Source organism: Bos mutus, chromosome 17 (assembly GCF_027580195.1).
Source record: "Bos mutus isolate GX-2022 chromosome 17, NWIPB_WYAK_1.1, whole genome shotgun sequence".
Taxonomy (NCBI): Eukaryota; Metazoa; Chordata; class Mammalia; order Artiodactyla; family Bovidae; genus Bos; species Bos mutus.
In genome coordinates this window covers 54,148,747-54,165,583 of record NC_091633.1, presented here as the reverse complement: position 1 = coordinate 54,165,583, position 16,837 = coordinate 54,148,747, and positions in this window count along the sequence as shown.

The following is a 16,837-nucleotide window of genomic DNA, read 5'->3' as shown; positions in this document are numbered from 1 at the left end:
GTGTGTCTTTTTGAATTATGTTTTTCTCTGTATATGGCCCGTATCTCCCACCGTCACTTTAACTGTACAACTCTTACCAGGCTTCACACAGCCTTCTTTGCCATCAGACATGTGCTACAAATGTGATCTTAGAAGGGAGGGTCCACATCCAAAACTCTAATCTCACAAAGGTTTGTGCTTTTTTTTCCTCCCACCTCTATGTAATTTTGTAGATGTAAATAAAAATGAGAATGTCCAGCTTCACTGGACAGCATCCAAGCTCAAAGTCCAATTGTTGTTGCCTCTTTTTATCTAAGTGTCTAAGCTCCTTTGTTAAGCTAAAATAATCTCCCATTATATATGAAATATTTCTGTTGTTCATTTGCTCAGTTGTGTCCAACTCTTTGTGACCCCATGGATTGCAGCATGCCAGGCTTCCCTGTCCTTAACAGTTTCCTGGAGTTTGCTCAAACTCATGTCCATTGAATCAATAATACCATCCAGCAATCTCATCTTCTGTCGCCCCCTTCTCCTGTTCTCAATGTTTCCCAGCATCAGGATCTTTTCCAATGAGTCTACTCTTTGCATCAGGTGGCTAAAGGATTGGAGCTTCAGCTTCAGAATCAGTCCTTCCAATGAATATTCAAGGTTGATTTCCTTTAGGATTTAAGTATAATATATATATATACACACACACACATATATAATAAACATTTCTACTAAAGGTGACTTTTTAAAAAGCTATTTGAATATTTCCTGGTTTTTTATTTTAAATTAAGTTATTCCCATGTGCTTGCTTCAGGAGCACATATACTAAAAAAGTAAGCTCTTCCCAATTTTTCTTGTAAAAATAATCTATAATCATTTTTAATTAAAAAAAAATGTAGAGAGACAAGAATATAAGCAATGTTTTACTAACCAAAGGAAATGATACTTATAATTCCATTACATTTTATATATTCTATCTCATAAAAAATATTTTAAAATAATTTTTAAATAAATTATGGTCCCCCATATAGAAAAACATAGTGTATTAAAAAGTTCCCAGTTTTCCCCCCAATAGCATTGTTTAACCACTAAGTTGTGGCTGTCCTCCTAGAAATTCCTATGTGTACTTAAACATAATTTCAGTCTTTTTGAAAACATAGGGTTTTGGGGGGAGGCTGGTTTACAAAACGTTATCTTTCTTTTTTTTTTTTCAGTAATTATGTTGCGGCATATTTTACGTATCACATATTTCACTCAAGAGTGGAATTCAGTAATTTTTTTTTTTTTTGGCCACACCATGTGGCTTGTGAGGTCTTAGTTCCCCAACCAGGGATTGATCCTGAGCCTTCCATGATGAGAACATGAAGTCCTAACCACCGGACCATGAGGGAATTCCCTCTGATTTTTAATACAATTATTTTACTGTTTTACATGTGCAACTATCCCCATATATTCCCATGTTTTAAAATACTTCCATCACTCAAGATTCTTCACACACATTTACTGTCAACCTCTGTTCATCTGAACCTCAGCCCAGGCATATACTAACTTTCTGTTTATAGCTTTGCATTTTCTGGGCATTTTATATAAATGGAATCATACAAAATGTAGTTTCTTGTACCTACATTCTTTCACTTAGCATAATACATTTTCAGAAAGTGGAGAAAAATGTTTATGAATACTTAATAAGTTTTATTTGAAAATTATCTCTCACAGGTAAATACAAAGAAGTTTTATTACTGTCAATGTTAAGGCAAGAACTAACAGTAATTTTCAGCCGTTGAGATCCAGTGCAAGATATCCAAATTTTTTGACATTCCACTCTTCCCTCTAGTGGCCAAGATGAAAAAAGCATATTGTGTTCGTTGCTAGTCCAAACACATTCTAGAGTCTTCAAATGCTCCTGGATGATAGACATTACATTTGGGAATTTCATGTAAGAGAGATTTCCTTTTTGTTTATTAGAGGCCTTTTGTAAAGCAGGTTTCCTGAGAGGCATAATTTGTCATTCTCTACAGTTCTTCCCACCATCAAATTTACTAGCCTCCCCATGTGGAGAGATTTAGTACTAGTATTAAGAACTCAAAATGTGGTATCCAATTTCCCAAGTTCAAATTTCAGCTCTGCCACTTCCTAGTTATGGGACCTGGGGAGAGTTACCTGCAAGTTAGTGGCTGAGTTTCCTCTGTAAAATGAGGATATAGTAATACCTACCTCATGGTGTTATTGTGAGGACCCAATGGATTAAGATGTGTGTAACTCCTTAGAATGTCCTGGCACATGGTGGGAGTTGAATAAATCGTACATATCCTTCATTCCGGGCTTCCCTGGTAGCTCAGCTGATAAATAATCTATCTGTGATGCAGGAGACCTCTGTTTGATTCTTGGATTGGGAAGATCTCCTGGAGAAGGGATAGGCTGCCCACGCCAGTATTCTTGCCTGGAAAATCCCCTGGACAGAGGAGCCTGGCGGGCTACAGTCTATGGGGTTGCTAAGAGTTGGACATTGCTGAGCAACGAAGCACAGCACAGCAGAGCATCCTGGGTTCCATTTTTTCTGCCTTCATTCCTGCTACAGTAAATGCCCATGCCAGCCCTTCCCTGTGCTCTCCTATTATCCCCACCCTTCTTCCCAGTGACTTTGCTCTGGTAATTTTCTTATCTTTTTCTGTTCTGTGATTTCCTCCTCTTCACCTGATCATCCTGCTTCCTTCCATCACCAGTTCATGCCAAAGACGATCCCTGCAGTCTTGTGATCAGTCCCCTGCTTCTATCCCTACAGTGTGCTGCCACTCAGCACCCTGAGTATTTAAAAAATATTAACCAAAATTTACTTTCAAAAACAAAAACAAAAACAAAAAAAACCCAAAATTTACTTTCTTCTGATCAGAATTAATGTTTTGTGGGGCTGAGTAATTGGCATGTTGTGTGTGATGGATGCTGAAAGGGTTTCTTGTCAAAAATAGCTCCTCCAGGGCCAACTCCCGATGCCTGAAAGTCCTTGCTTTTCTGTTTTCTGGGTCCGGCACTGTAACCATGGACTTCTCAGTTTTGGAGACAGTCCTGACAAAGGCAAGCAATATGTAGAGAGCCCATTTTCACCCACAGATGGTGTCTGAGATTAATCTTACTGGTATTAGCCCTACAAACTCGTGGGGTGAGCCAGGGTACCCTAACACTACTATCCTGTAAGCTGCACACCCTCCCCAAACACCTGTTGTGTTTGCTTAGGGTATGTCTGCTTTAGACCCCAGGACCATTTGTGGGAAATAGAATCTTTCCTGACTACAAACACTGGGCTTGTAAAATGCTTAGGCTTTGTCATTTTTCTTTCCAAGGGGTTAAGGTCTTGCTTGGAGGCTAGGTGTACCACCCAACACTGCCATTCACCTCACTCTGAATAACATCCTTCCCTAGGAGAGCCTGTTGACATGTCCTGCCTGCTAGATGACAACTCCTTGGATATCATGAGGTGTGGGGATGCTTGAAAAGCGAAAGTGAAAATGTCAGTCCATGGGGCCTCTGATTCCTTACAACCCCATGGACCATAGTCCCCATGGACAATAGCCCATCAGGCTCCTCTGTCCATGGGATTCTCCAGGCAAGAATACTGGAGTGGGTTTCCATGCCCTCTTCCAGAAGATCTTCCAGACCCTGAGATCGAACCTGGGTTTCCTGCAGTGCAGGCAGATTCTTTAACGTCTGAGCCACGAGGGGATAAGCCTGTGGGGATGCCTATTTTCCCTCAGTTCTAACACATGCGATTGGCCAAGTTCCATATAGCACCTTATGTTTATTTTGCCCCAAGAGTAGGGAATAGGTCTGCTCCTCTCTTAGCCCTGTAATTCCCAAAGCACTCCCATATGATAAATTCACCAGGACAGGCTCCCTCCCTCCATTTCTTGCTGCAACAGGACTACAAGTTATTGAGGCTAAGCTGGAGTGAGTAGCCTTTCCTTCTTCGGGGGATCTTCCCAACCCAGGGATCGAACCCAGGTCTCCTGCACTGCAGGCAGATTCTTTATCAGCTGAGCCACAAGGGAAGCCCCTAGAAAGTAGGACAAGAATTCAAATGGAAGCCCACATATTAAATGTCTACATATGTATAGATCATCAGTCAAATGGACAACTTATTCAAAAAAATCTATTCCATCCTCCAACCCTGAGAAATATATCTTCAAAGTAATAAAATTGAAATATGTGTTAAAGCTATGTCTTTTAATATGACCAAAAAATTGGCAAAATATTCAAGATGAATGGTTTTAATTATTACTGCATGTCTGGGCATTCTATTGATGAGAATAAAATAAAGGTAATCATAATTCATAAATTTTTATGTATTTTTCTGGTCATCATCTTAGCAAATCATTAATTATGATGTTATAATCAAGATTTTTACAATGATTGGCCTTGACATGTGCTGTTTCAGTACTATTTTGGGGAATGGCAAACCTCCTTTGCTCTGGCTTCACATCTAACATTCCTGGCCTTTCTCTGCGCCGTTCACGGTCTGGTCCCTAGGGGAGGAGTGATGTATTTGAATGGAAAGTTTGAGAGACGAAACTGAAATTATCGAGTTCATTCTCCTTTTTCCTTTGAGTTTTGTCTGCCCTCGGGGTGCACAGTCTTCTCTGCTTTTCCAGATGATTATCCAGCACTGCCTATGAGGAGGTAGGTAAGTTCAGTTTAGAGATGACACAATAAATGGGCTAACCTACCTAATCTACATCCTTCAATACTTTTAATGGTAACAAAGGTAGTATTCTTGCTCTCTTGCTGCTTTACTCTTTCATTTCTCTCTCAGTACGTTCCATGTTTTGGCAGGAAACAGAGCTATCATCCATTGGGTCCTATCAACTCTAACACACGTGGTGGATGAGGTTCACATGAGCACGTAGCCTGGACATTGTGCTTCTTTCATTGATTTGCCCAAACGTGGGTTGTTTTTTTTTTTTTTTTCAGAATCACAGTTCCCTGAGCAGAGATTGAAACTGAGCCATGGCAGTGAAAGCCTGGAATCCTTACCACTAGGCCACCAGGGAACTCACCAGTGTGGCCCAACTTTTAGCTAATTCTCCATAACACAATTTAAACCATTGTTTTATCGAGCAGGATTTCAACACAGAAAATAAAACTACAGCTCAATCCTAAATCTATCCTGCAGTCTTGGTCCAAGTTAGTGCCCTGCTTGGCTCAGGCACTATTGTTATTGATCTCAGAGAGCTTGCTCTTTCACCTAAATATCTGGTTCATTACTCTAATCTTGCCCTTCCGTCTCAGAAGCCAGACACCACAACCACCCAGTCCCTGCAGAGTCTCAGAGAATAGGAAGACTTCTGTCCCGAGTCACAGTCCACTTTTCTTAAGTCCTCAGCTTCTTCTGTGCCTGAACCAACTTTTCCCCAAGTTGAGCAATAATGGGAACATAGTTTGTCAGAGAAAAGGTCACCTCCACAAATAGGTGTGAATTTTGGCCCTCTGGTTCTTACAGAGCAGTTCAAAAGTATATTTTCCAAAGTTTTAGTTATATAGTGTTAAGTAGTATTATGGGTAGCCGTAAACCAATCGGTTACACAATTCACAGCGAGCTATATCAAGCCCTGAGATCATGGCATCTGGTCCCATCACTTCATGGCAAACAGAACGGGGAAAAGTGAAACTAGTGACAGATTTTATCTGCTTGGGCTCCAAAATCATTGTGGGCAGTGACTGCAGCCATAAAAATTTTAAAGACGTTTGCTATTTGAAAGGAAAGCTGTGATAAACCTAGACAGTGTATTAAAAGCCAGAGATATCACTTTGCCTACAAAGTTCCATATATAGTCAAAGCTTTATTGACTATGCCAAAGCCTTTGACTGTGTGGATCACAATAAACTGTGGAAAATTCTGAAAGAGATGGGAATACCAGACCACCTGACCTGCCTCTTGAGAAACTTATATGCAGGTCAGGAAACAACAGTTAGAACTGGACATGAACAGACTGGTTCCAAATCAGGAAAGGAATACGTCAAGGCTGTATACTGTCGCCCTGCTTATTTAACTTATGTGCAGAGTACATCATGAGAAATGCTGGGTTGGAAGAAGCACAAGATGGAATCAAGATTGCCTGGAGAAATATCAGTAACCTCAGATATGCAGATGACACCACCCTTATGGCAGAAAGTGAAGAGGAACTGAAAAGCCTCTTGATGAAAGTGAAAGAGGAGAGGGAAAAAGTTGGCTTAAAGCTCAACATTCAGAAAACGAAGATCATGACATCTGATCCCATCGTTTCAGGGGAAATAGATGGGGAAACAGTGTCAGACTTTCTTTTTTTGGGCTCCAAAATCACTGCAGATGGTGATTGCAGCCATGAAATTAAAAGACGCTTACTCCTTGGAAGGAAAGTTATGACCAACCTAGATAGCATATTCAAAAGCAGAGACATTACTTTGCCAACAAAGGTCCGTCTAGTCAAGGCTATGGTTTTTCCAGTGGTCATGTATGGATGTGAGAGTTGGACTGTGAAGAAGGCTGAGCGCTGAAGAATTGATGCTTTTGAACTGTGGTGCTGGAGAAGACTCTTGAGAGTCCCTTGGACTGCAAGGAGATCCAACCAGTCCATTCTAAAGGAGATCAGTACTGGATGTTCTTGGAAGGACTGATGCTAAAGCTGAAACTCCAGTACTTTGGCCACCTCATTCGAAGAGTTGACTCATTGGAAAAGACTCTGGTGCTGGGAGGGATTGGGGGAAGGAGGAGAAGGGGACGACAGAGGATGAGATGCCTGGATGGCATCACCGACTCGATGGACATGGGTTTGAGTGAACTCCGGGAGTTGGTGATGGACGGGGAGGCCTGGCGTGCTGCGATTCATGGGGTCACAGAGAGGTGGACACGACTGAGCGACTGGACTGAACTTGGTTCTTCCAGTAGTCATGTATGATGTGAGAGTTGGACCACAAACAAGGCTGAGCCCTGAAGAATTAATATTTTTGAACTGTGGTGCTGGAGAATACTTTTAAGAGTCGTTTGGATTGCAAGGAGATTAAACCAGTCTGAGAGAGTCATTTCCTAGGCAGGTTGATAAGAAGTCTAGGGGTCCCCAAGGAGAGAGGGATCTGGAATTCTCAAGGAGGAAGAAAGGACAAACATGTTTTCCCTCTACATTCCTTAGGATTATATAACAATAATGTATCCTCCCTGAGGTCAGTCTCTGGATTAAACCTTCTGGCTAATCCTGTTATCTTAAAATGTAAATTATGGGAGTAGGTCTGGTCTTTACAAGGATTATAAACAATGTATCCTGCCTGCAGACAGTCTCTGGATTAAACCTTCTGGATAATTCTGTTATCTTAAAATGTAAATTATGGGAGTAGGTCTGGTGAGGTCTTCGCAACCTCCAGACATTCTTTGGATTCATTGGAGAGTATATAACTCCATTGCTAACACTAGCAAGGGGGAACTCTTTTTACCCCTTTCTGATGTCCATGTCAGAAGCTTTCTCTATCTCCTTTATACTTTAATAAAACTTTATTACACAAAAGCTCTAAGTGATCAGTCTCTGGCCCCGGATTGAATTCTTCTCCTCAGGAGGCCAAGAATCCTGGCATCTTTGCATGGTTCAGCAACAACCTTTCATCTCAATCCTAAAGGAAAACAACCCTGAATATTCACTAGGACTGATGCTGAAGCTCCAATCCTTTGGCCACCTGATGCTAAGAGCTCATTGGAAAAGACCCTGATTCTGGGAAAGATTCCAGGCAAAAGGATAGGAGGGCAGCAGAGGATGAGATGGTTAGATAGCATCCAGACTCAATAGACATGAATTTGAGCAAACTCTGGCAGAGGGCGAAGGATAAGGAGGTCTGGTGTGCTGCAGCACATGGGGTTACAAAGAGTTGGACATGACTGATCAACAACAAAAATATCAAGCCCAGAGCCTTTCCTTCTGCCTGAAGAGAAGACTAAGCCTGTACATTTCTCCTTTATGTTTCCTCTCTGAATTCTGCCCCTCCAAACAGCTACTCCAAAACAATGCAGGACTCATTGAAAGCATGGGCAAGTCTGGTTGCCTAACACTCTAAAAAACTTTAGCAGACAGTGAATTACTGCCTAGCAGTTACAGGCTTTGTGAAGATAATGTCACAGTTGATCAGATATCCTTCATCAGCTATCTCCAACCTCATTAGTTTTCATATGTGTCAGTAGGGCCTAAGGAAAGCAGATAGTGAGACAGAGTTAGGAGATTTATTGGAATTAAGGCTATGAAAGATAAAGGGAAAGGATACAGGATGGGCCAAAGATAGCCTTCAGATCTTGATGTAGATCTGACATGGAGGAGCAAGTAGGATAGGGCAGAGAGAACCTCGGGCAAACATAGATCTGATAAAGGCTCAGCCAACTGTCGGGAGCCTGTTAGAGCAGATTTCTATTTGGGTAGAAATGACCAGACCTAGTAACCTCGCTGTGCACAGTCATTGGCTGGGGTTGCCCTGGAGGAGCAGCCTGAAAGCCAAGATGGATAATTCCTTGCAGCTGAACAGCAAGTTCTTCCCTGAAAAGAGATCCAAACATGGACACTCCTTGGCTTTCACAGCAGGGAAATTTCTGTCAGCTGACTTTCCATCACGGAGAGGACCAAGTGAAACTTTACAAAGTGTCTTGCTCATCACTTTAGCAAGATCCATGTCCTAACTATTCTCTTTCTCGTTTACTTCTTTCCATCACTACTGCCAGGCTCCACTTTGAGCCTTTATTTCTTGCTAGAACTATTGTAGTCGTCTCTACTGGTCTTCCTATGCCCTGTTGCACCCTCCATTCTGTTCTTCCCACTGCATTCAGAGCCATCTTTTCAAAGCTAAGTCTAATTAAAACCCCTGGTAGCTTAGCATTTCTCTTAAAACACACAGTTAAATTCCTATCATCTTTTTCAAAGTCCTAAGGGTTGCTGCCAACTACCTCTTCAGCCTAATCTCATACTCTTCATTGGCTATGCACTAATACAGTAGCCATCTTTCTAATCCTAAGAAACGTGCTTTGCTTCTTTCTTTCACTGGGCTTTTACATGTGCAGGTTTCTCTGTCTGGGATGTTTCTGGCATTCTTTCCATGTCTGAGAAATACAGCATGAAGCGGCTGGAGTTTCTTTTCTCCCTATTGAACATACTCCAAATTTCTTTTTTAAAATTAAACAAAATGTAGATCAGAGGGCAACATTTTTTATAAAAATAAAAGTATAAATAGACATGTAAGATATTGAAGGACAATATTACCACCCAAGTCACTTGTAGAAAAAATTTGAATACAATGTTGTTTTTAAGAAATTATTTATTCATTATTTTAAAATTATCTTTCAGATCACTATAAAGAATATATTCACAGCCAATTATTTCTGTGGAACCATGAAAAAATTATGCAGTGTCCTTTGAAAAAAGTGAAATACAAATTGATAAATATAAGACTTTCATTTCTAGCAGTTCAGGCAACCAGACAACTGGAAAAATCCTTGCCATATAATATCTAGAAATTGTAGATAAAAACATTATAAATATTCCTTTCAATGCATAGCTGAGAGATATCTCCAAGAGAAAGAGAGAGAGGGAGAGACAGAAAGAGAGAGAAGATACTAATAACTGATAAAATCAGGTGAGGTGTGTATGGGTATTCTTTGAATTATTATTATTATTTTTTTTACTCTTCTATGTGCTTGAAATTTTTCAGATTAAAATAAAGTAACACAATACAAACAAGATAGGCCCCAAATTAACAGAATATCAGGTGAAGCAGGAGAGAGGTTGGGGGGAAGGTGTGATCAAAATTATAGCATTTCAAGGTCCTTGTGTTCTACAGGAAAGTAGAGATAACTTTTGTAACTAGAGAAAAAAGAAGCTATATGTATTTTCCCATTTCTGATAGGTATATTTTTTGTATATATTAATGTATATTAATTTTTAATGTGTATTAATCCCAAAGATATTACACAGCCTCATTTAAATACTTCTAAAAGCAGTGAAAAATATGCACAATGACATTTATCGCAACATTGCTTACAGTAGCTTCACAAATTGTAAACAGCCTACTTTAGGGGTAATACTGTGCAATCATAAATAATAATGATGATCCCCCATATGTATTGACTTGAAAAGATTTCAGGCTTACGACTGAGCAAAATAGGTCACAGAATATATGCAGAAACACATTTACATAAAATTGCTTTTATACATCTATGATTATGACAATGGTTGTCTCATGACAAGTGACTAGATGGTTTGACTTTGTACCTTACACTTCTGCCTTTGAATTTGTTAAAATGTGCATAAAGAAATAAAAAAAGTAAAGATGTTCTTAAAGGTAAATGATAAAAGAAATTACAAGTACATTCTTCTCAATGTGGAAACATGTACATTATTATATGTAAAATAGAAAGCCAATGGGAATTTGCTTCATGACTCAGGGAACTCAAACTGGGGCTCTATTACAACCTAGAGAGGTGGGATGGGGAGGGAGGCGGGAGGGAAATTCAAGAGGGAGGGGACATATGTATACCTATGGCTGATTCATGTAGATGTTTGGCAGAAACCAACACAATATTGTAAAGCAATTATCCTTCTATTAAAAATAGATGAATTTAATTATTAAAAAAATTCCAAGTACTTTCTGCTCTTTCATTTCCACCTGGGCTCTGTTAGCAAAGTTGTCTGAAACCATTGCACATAGAAATGAACAGAAAGCAGAGACTAGAGCACAGCTCCTCTTTTGTAAGCAGTTGAGTGCGCACTTTGCAATAGGACTTCAACTTTCATAACAGTGAGTATTGTATTCTTCTTATCTGAAAGTCAGGAATACATGGCCCATTCCTGTCTGGCTAGGACATCCGTGCAGAGAAAGGGGTCATCGTTTCCCCAGGCCAGTGAAAAAAGGGTTGCTCAAGGCTCAGCTGCCACCAGGGATTAGAAAAGCAGCTGTGATCAAGTAAGTGCCCTAAGGCTAAGGAACTCAATATCAAAGAATCCTTTTCCATTCCAGCATTCAAGATGACCCCTCCCTTCACATTCTTTCAATAGTCCACCTAATTCATCTACCAGAATACTTTCCAGTTCCTTCTCAGCAATTCATTCCTGTCTTTTCTAAACTTTGCAGTAAGGCACTGCTTCCATCAGGGATTTAACACAGTATGCCGGTGCACCAGCAAGCTTTTTTCCGATCTGGGTGCCTCTTGGGGACCAAAGGTGCACCCAGGTTTGTAACTATTAGGATCACAGAAAAAGAAATGTATCCGAGAATTTAAAAAGCATTTAATATCAGACCATGTCTCCTGACCTCAGTGCCTTCGCTGAGCCTCCTGTTTGTACAGTTATGAACATCTGTCCAGCTTTTAAGTGTTAGTCACTCAGTCGTGTCCGATTTTTTGTGACCCTATGGACTGTAGCTCATCAGGTTCCTCCGTCCGTGGGATTCTCCAGGCAAGAATACTGGAGTGGGTTGCCATTCCCTTCTCCAGGGGATTTTTCCAAACCAGGGATCGAACTCTGGTCTCCCGCAGTGCATGTGGATCCTTTATCATCTGAGCCTGCAAAGTCTATTTTCAAAGTACTATAGGTTTCTAAACGTTCAACTCCTGGTGGGAGTGCAGGGTAGGCACTCTCGAGCACTACCGGTGGGAGTATAAATTTTTTTGCTATGGACTAAACTATGTCCCCCCAGATTTGTACACTGAAGCACTAACCCTGCCCCAACAATGTGCCTGTATTTGGAGATAGGCCCTGTAGGGAAGTAATTCAGGTTAAATGAGGTCATAAGGTCAGTTCAGTCTCTCAGTCGTGTCTGACTCTTTGTGACCCCATGGGCTGCAGCATGCCAGGCTTCTCTGTCCATCACCAACTCCCAGAGCTTGCTCAAACTCATGTCCATCAACTCAGTGATGCCAGATGAGTGTATCTTTCAGATGGGCATATCTTTCCTTTCTCCTTTGCTTTTCTCTTCTCTTCTTTTCTCAGCTATTTGTAAGGCCTCCTCAGACAACCATTTTGCCTCTTTGCGTTTCTTTTCCTTGGGGATGGTTTTGATCACTGCCCCCTGTAAAAAGGAGGTCTTAAGGGTGGGGCCCTAATCCAATGCAACTGGTGTCTCTATATGAAGAGGATGAGACACCAGAACTCTCTTCGTGTCTCTGCACGTGCACAGCAAAAGGCCCTGTGGAGACACAGGGAGAAAGTAGCATCTACAGGCCAGAAGGAGCCCTCATCAGAAAGTTATTTGCTGGGCCTCTAACCTCCAGAATCTTCTGTTGCTTAAACCATTCAGTCAGTGCTATTTCGTTATGGTAGCCTGAGAAAACTAATACAGATACCAAAACTTTAAACAATGCTTAACGTTTTACACAGTTCTACTCTAGGAATAATCTCTAAAGAAATCATCATGAATTTACACAAAAATGTAAGTTCAAAGGCAGTTTTTGCAGTCTTATTAATAATATGAAAAAAATTAGAAACAAATATCTAGGTCCATATGATTGAATAAAGGTGAGTGTATGCTCAGTTGCTTCAGTCGTGTCTGACCCTTTGTCACCCTATAGACTGTAGCCCACCAGGCTCCTCTGTCCCTGGGATTCTCCAGGGCAGAATACTGGAGTGGGTTGCCATGCCCTCCTCCAGGGGATCTTCCCGATCCAGGTCTCCTGCAGTTTCTGCATTGACAGGAGGGTTCTTTACCACTACACCACCTGGGAAGCCCTGAATAAAGGTAGACTGAACAAGTAAATAAACGATGAAATTCTGTCTTTTAATATGCTGTGGAAGGATAGTTAACATGGGAAAGGAGTCATAAACATATTACTAGGTGAAAAAACAAGGTTATGAAATAGTGAATACAGTCTATTTATTAGGAAAAAATATTGTTATGCACAGAAAGAAGTGGGGGGACTTTCCCGGTGGTCCAGTGACTAAGACTCAACTCTGAAAGCAAGGGGCCTGGGTGCAATCCCTGGTCAGGGAACTAGATACCACCAGCTGCAATTAAGGATCCTGCTTGCTCCAACTAAGACCCAGCACAGCCAAATAAATAATAAACACATAAATATTTTTTAAAAGATTTGTATGTAAATGCAAGTTTATGAATAATTTATTTAAAAAGAAAGAAGTGGGGATGGATTTACTTATATAAACACTTATTTTTTTTAATATTTATTTTTATACCAAAACATTGAGAATAATAACGTCAGGATGATGGATTAACTAGCAATTTTTAGTTTCTTTTTTTGTTTATATACAAGTTTTTTTAAAAAAATCACAGTGAATATGTGTTAATAATTTTTGGAATAAGAAAAAAACACTACAAAGTTTGTTACCTTCTTATAGTTATGAGCTTGACAGACCAAAACATCAAGCTGGAAAAATAGGCGTGCATTCAGAGTCAAACTGTAATTTTTCAGTAAGGAAACAAACTAACTGAATATCAATCCTTGGGTTTCAGGTGATGATAAACTCACCTAGAGCCAACAGTACAATATGACTGCTAAAAAAATTAATATAATATTAGGTTGCATAGCAGAAGTACAGCTTATGATACTTTGTTTAGCCCACACTAGGGCTTCACCGATGGCTCAGCGGTAAAGACTCCAACTGCAATGCAGGAGATGCAGGAGATGCGGGTTCGATCCCTGGATCTGGAAGATCCCCTGAAGAAGGGCACAGCAACCCACTCCAGTATTCTTGCCTGCAGAATCCTGTGGACAAAGGAGCCTGGCGGGCTACAGTCCATAGGGTCACACAGAGTTGGACACCCTGAAGCGAATTAGCACACACGCATGCAAAACGTAATACTACCACATTTAAATAAAAAGAATGCCACATCTAAAAACAGATAAACTGAGTTCATAGGAAAATAACTGAGACAATGTAGGCTCACATGGAGGTCGAATGAGGAGGCTTATTGGGCTCATAAAAGATAAGAAGAAGGATAGACATGGAAGCTGGCAACAGAGGGCTAGCGTATGAAAGACAGAACTGATTTTGTTTTCTATTGTGCCCTTGAGAGAAGAACTAGAGTGAATCATTATTGCTTATAGGGAGGCAGTTTTCATATTAACTATAAGAAAGAACTTTCTAACAATCAGCCTATAGCAATAGGATGGGTGGGAAGCTGTTGAGTAAGGGTTGAGATAAAGGAGATGTAGAAAGTTGGGTATCCAAGTGGAAATTAGACCAGGTAACCAGTCAGGTCCATTCTACACACAGGGTTCCAGGATATTTTCAGAGCATACTGCTGAACTCTGTGCTCGTAATAAGGAAACATATCTCAGCACTCAACAAGGCCAGTCAGGCAGCCTGAGAGCTGCGACTTCAGGCTCTTCCTCACTCCTGTCATGCTTGTTTCTCACGTATTTGTTCCCTTCCCTGCCTCCTCCCCCCCACCCCAGAGAAATATCTTTACAAAAATGATTTAAAAGCAATATATATGCTCACTGTAAACAGCTTAAATAATGCAAAAGTGTGAGACTGAAAAAACCCTCCAGACTCCTTTCTGCTCTCTATTTCAGTATTCTTATATCTAAATAATGGCTTCCCTGGTAACTCAGCAGTAAAGAACCTGTCTGCCAATGCAGAAGAGCCTTGTTCGATCCCTGGGTTGGGAAAATCTCCTGGAGAAGGAAATGGCAACCCACTTCAGTATTCTTGCCTGGGAAATCCCATGGACAGAGGAACCTGGTGGGCTACAGTCCATTTGGTTGCAAAGAGTCAGACACGACTGAGCAGACTAACCATGAGCACGACACTACTATTATAACAATGATTTTACCTAGACCAGTTGGAAGCAACCAAATGTCCATTAGTTGGTTCACCAGCTGGATAAACATTTAGGAAAAACTAAATTTGTATATACATAGAGTGGAATATCATTAAAAATGAAGGAAACTTTGTCACATGCTACAACACAGATGAACCATGAAAACATTATGCCAAGTGAGATGCTGCTGCTGCTGCTGCTAAGTCGCTTCAGTTGTGTCCAACTCTGTGCCACCGCATAGACAGCAGCCCACCAGGCTCCCCCATCCCTGGGAATCTCCAGGCAAGAACACTGGAGTGGGTTGCCATTTCCTTCTCAATGCATGAAAGTGAAAAGTGAAAATGAAGTCGCTCAGTCGTGCCCAACTCTTAGTAACCCCATGGACTGCAGCCCACGAGGCTCCTCCATCCTTGGGATTTTCCAGGCAAGAGTACTGGATCGGGGTGCCATTTGACTAGATGAGGGGAACTGCGAAGGTGTTGAATGAGTATAGAATTTCAGTTTTACTTGTTGAAAAAGTTCTGGACATCTGTGTATAACAATGTGAATAAACTTAACACTACTGGACTGTGCACTTAAAAACAGTTAAGATGGTAAATTGTATATTACGTGTTTATTACCACAATTTAAAACTTTAAACATTATTGAAAAATCTTCATAGGCCATTCAGATTTGGGGACCATTGGATTCCACTGCAGCTGAAACTTTTCTCCTTACACATCGTGATCATGATGGTTTATAAGGTGTCTGTCTCTAAGTCCTTGGAGACAGTTTTAGCAGTTGTGTGTGTGTGTGTGTGTGCGCGCGCACTAAGTCGGTTCACTCATGTCTGATTCTTTGCAACCCCACAGACTGTAGCCCACTAGGCTCCTCTGTCCATGGAATTCTCCAGGCAAGACTACTGGAGTGGGTAGCCATTCCCTTCTCCAGGAGATCTTCCCAACCCAGGTCTTTTAACCCTTATGTCTCCTGCATTGGCAGACAGGTTCTTTACTACTATGGCCAGCTGGGAAGCCTGTTTTATCAGTTACACTGCTGCTAAACTTTTATATAAAACAGAACTCTTCTACACATCAAATTGGGTTCCAAATTGGTTTCATTTTCAAACACAAAAGAGACTGTTTTATATTTTGTTAGTGACATCTTTGGGTTTATAGTTTAAAATCATTTTTACATGTTATCTCATTTGATCCTCATAACAACAAACTTTGGGGAAGATAAGGCAGATTTGCTATTTTCATTTCACAGATGAGAAAATTGAGGCTTAGAGAGTATACATGACTTGTTATGAGTCAGAAATCCAGTTAGCAAATACGAGAATGGTAACCTAGATCCCCAAACTCCCAGAAGAGAGCTCTATGCTGTGAAAGTAATGAATATAGTAGGCACCATTTCACATTCATTTTAGCAACTTCAAAGTTTATATTTTGGTGAAAATCACAATTTCACGAGGAAGCAAATTTATCTCTTAACCATGAGAATCATGTCTCTTGGAATTATCAGTTTGGGGACCATGAGAAATAACCAAAACACTGGATTCCACTGGTAGCAGTATAATTTAATCTGGTCAAGGTCAAGGACACTTCACAAACAAACTTTAGTAAAGTGATGGCTAATTTATCCTCACTGCTCACAGTATAGAAGGTCAGATCTGGGAGTCTGGATCTGGGCTTTGTCCTTTTGAGTCTGGGTCGCAGCGGACAGGAGTGAAGTTGAAGGTCCTGATGGGGAAAGAAACCTGAGTGGCCATCCACAGTGTGGGCTTGATGCTACCCTCATTCTCTATGCTGAGTGTCTTTATCTCAAATGCTTTTTTTTTTTTTTTAATTTATTAGAGTATAGTTGATTTACAATGTTGTGCTAGTTTTAGGAGTACAGCAAAGTGATTCTGTTATACATATATTCATTTTCAGATTCTTTTCTCATATAAGTTATCACAGAAGACTGAGTAGGGTTCCCTGTGCTCTGTAGGTCCTTGTAGATAATCCACCTTATATACAGTAGTGTGTGTGTATTAATCCCAAGCTCCTGGTTTATCCCTCCCTCCCACCCCCACCCCATTTCCCTTTGGTAACCATACATTTGTTTTGATAACTATAAGTCT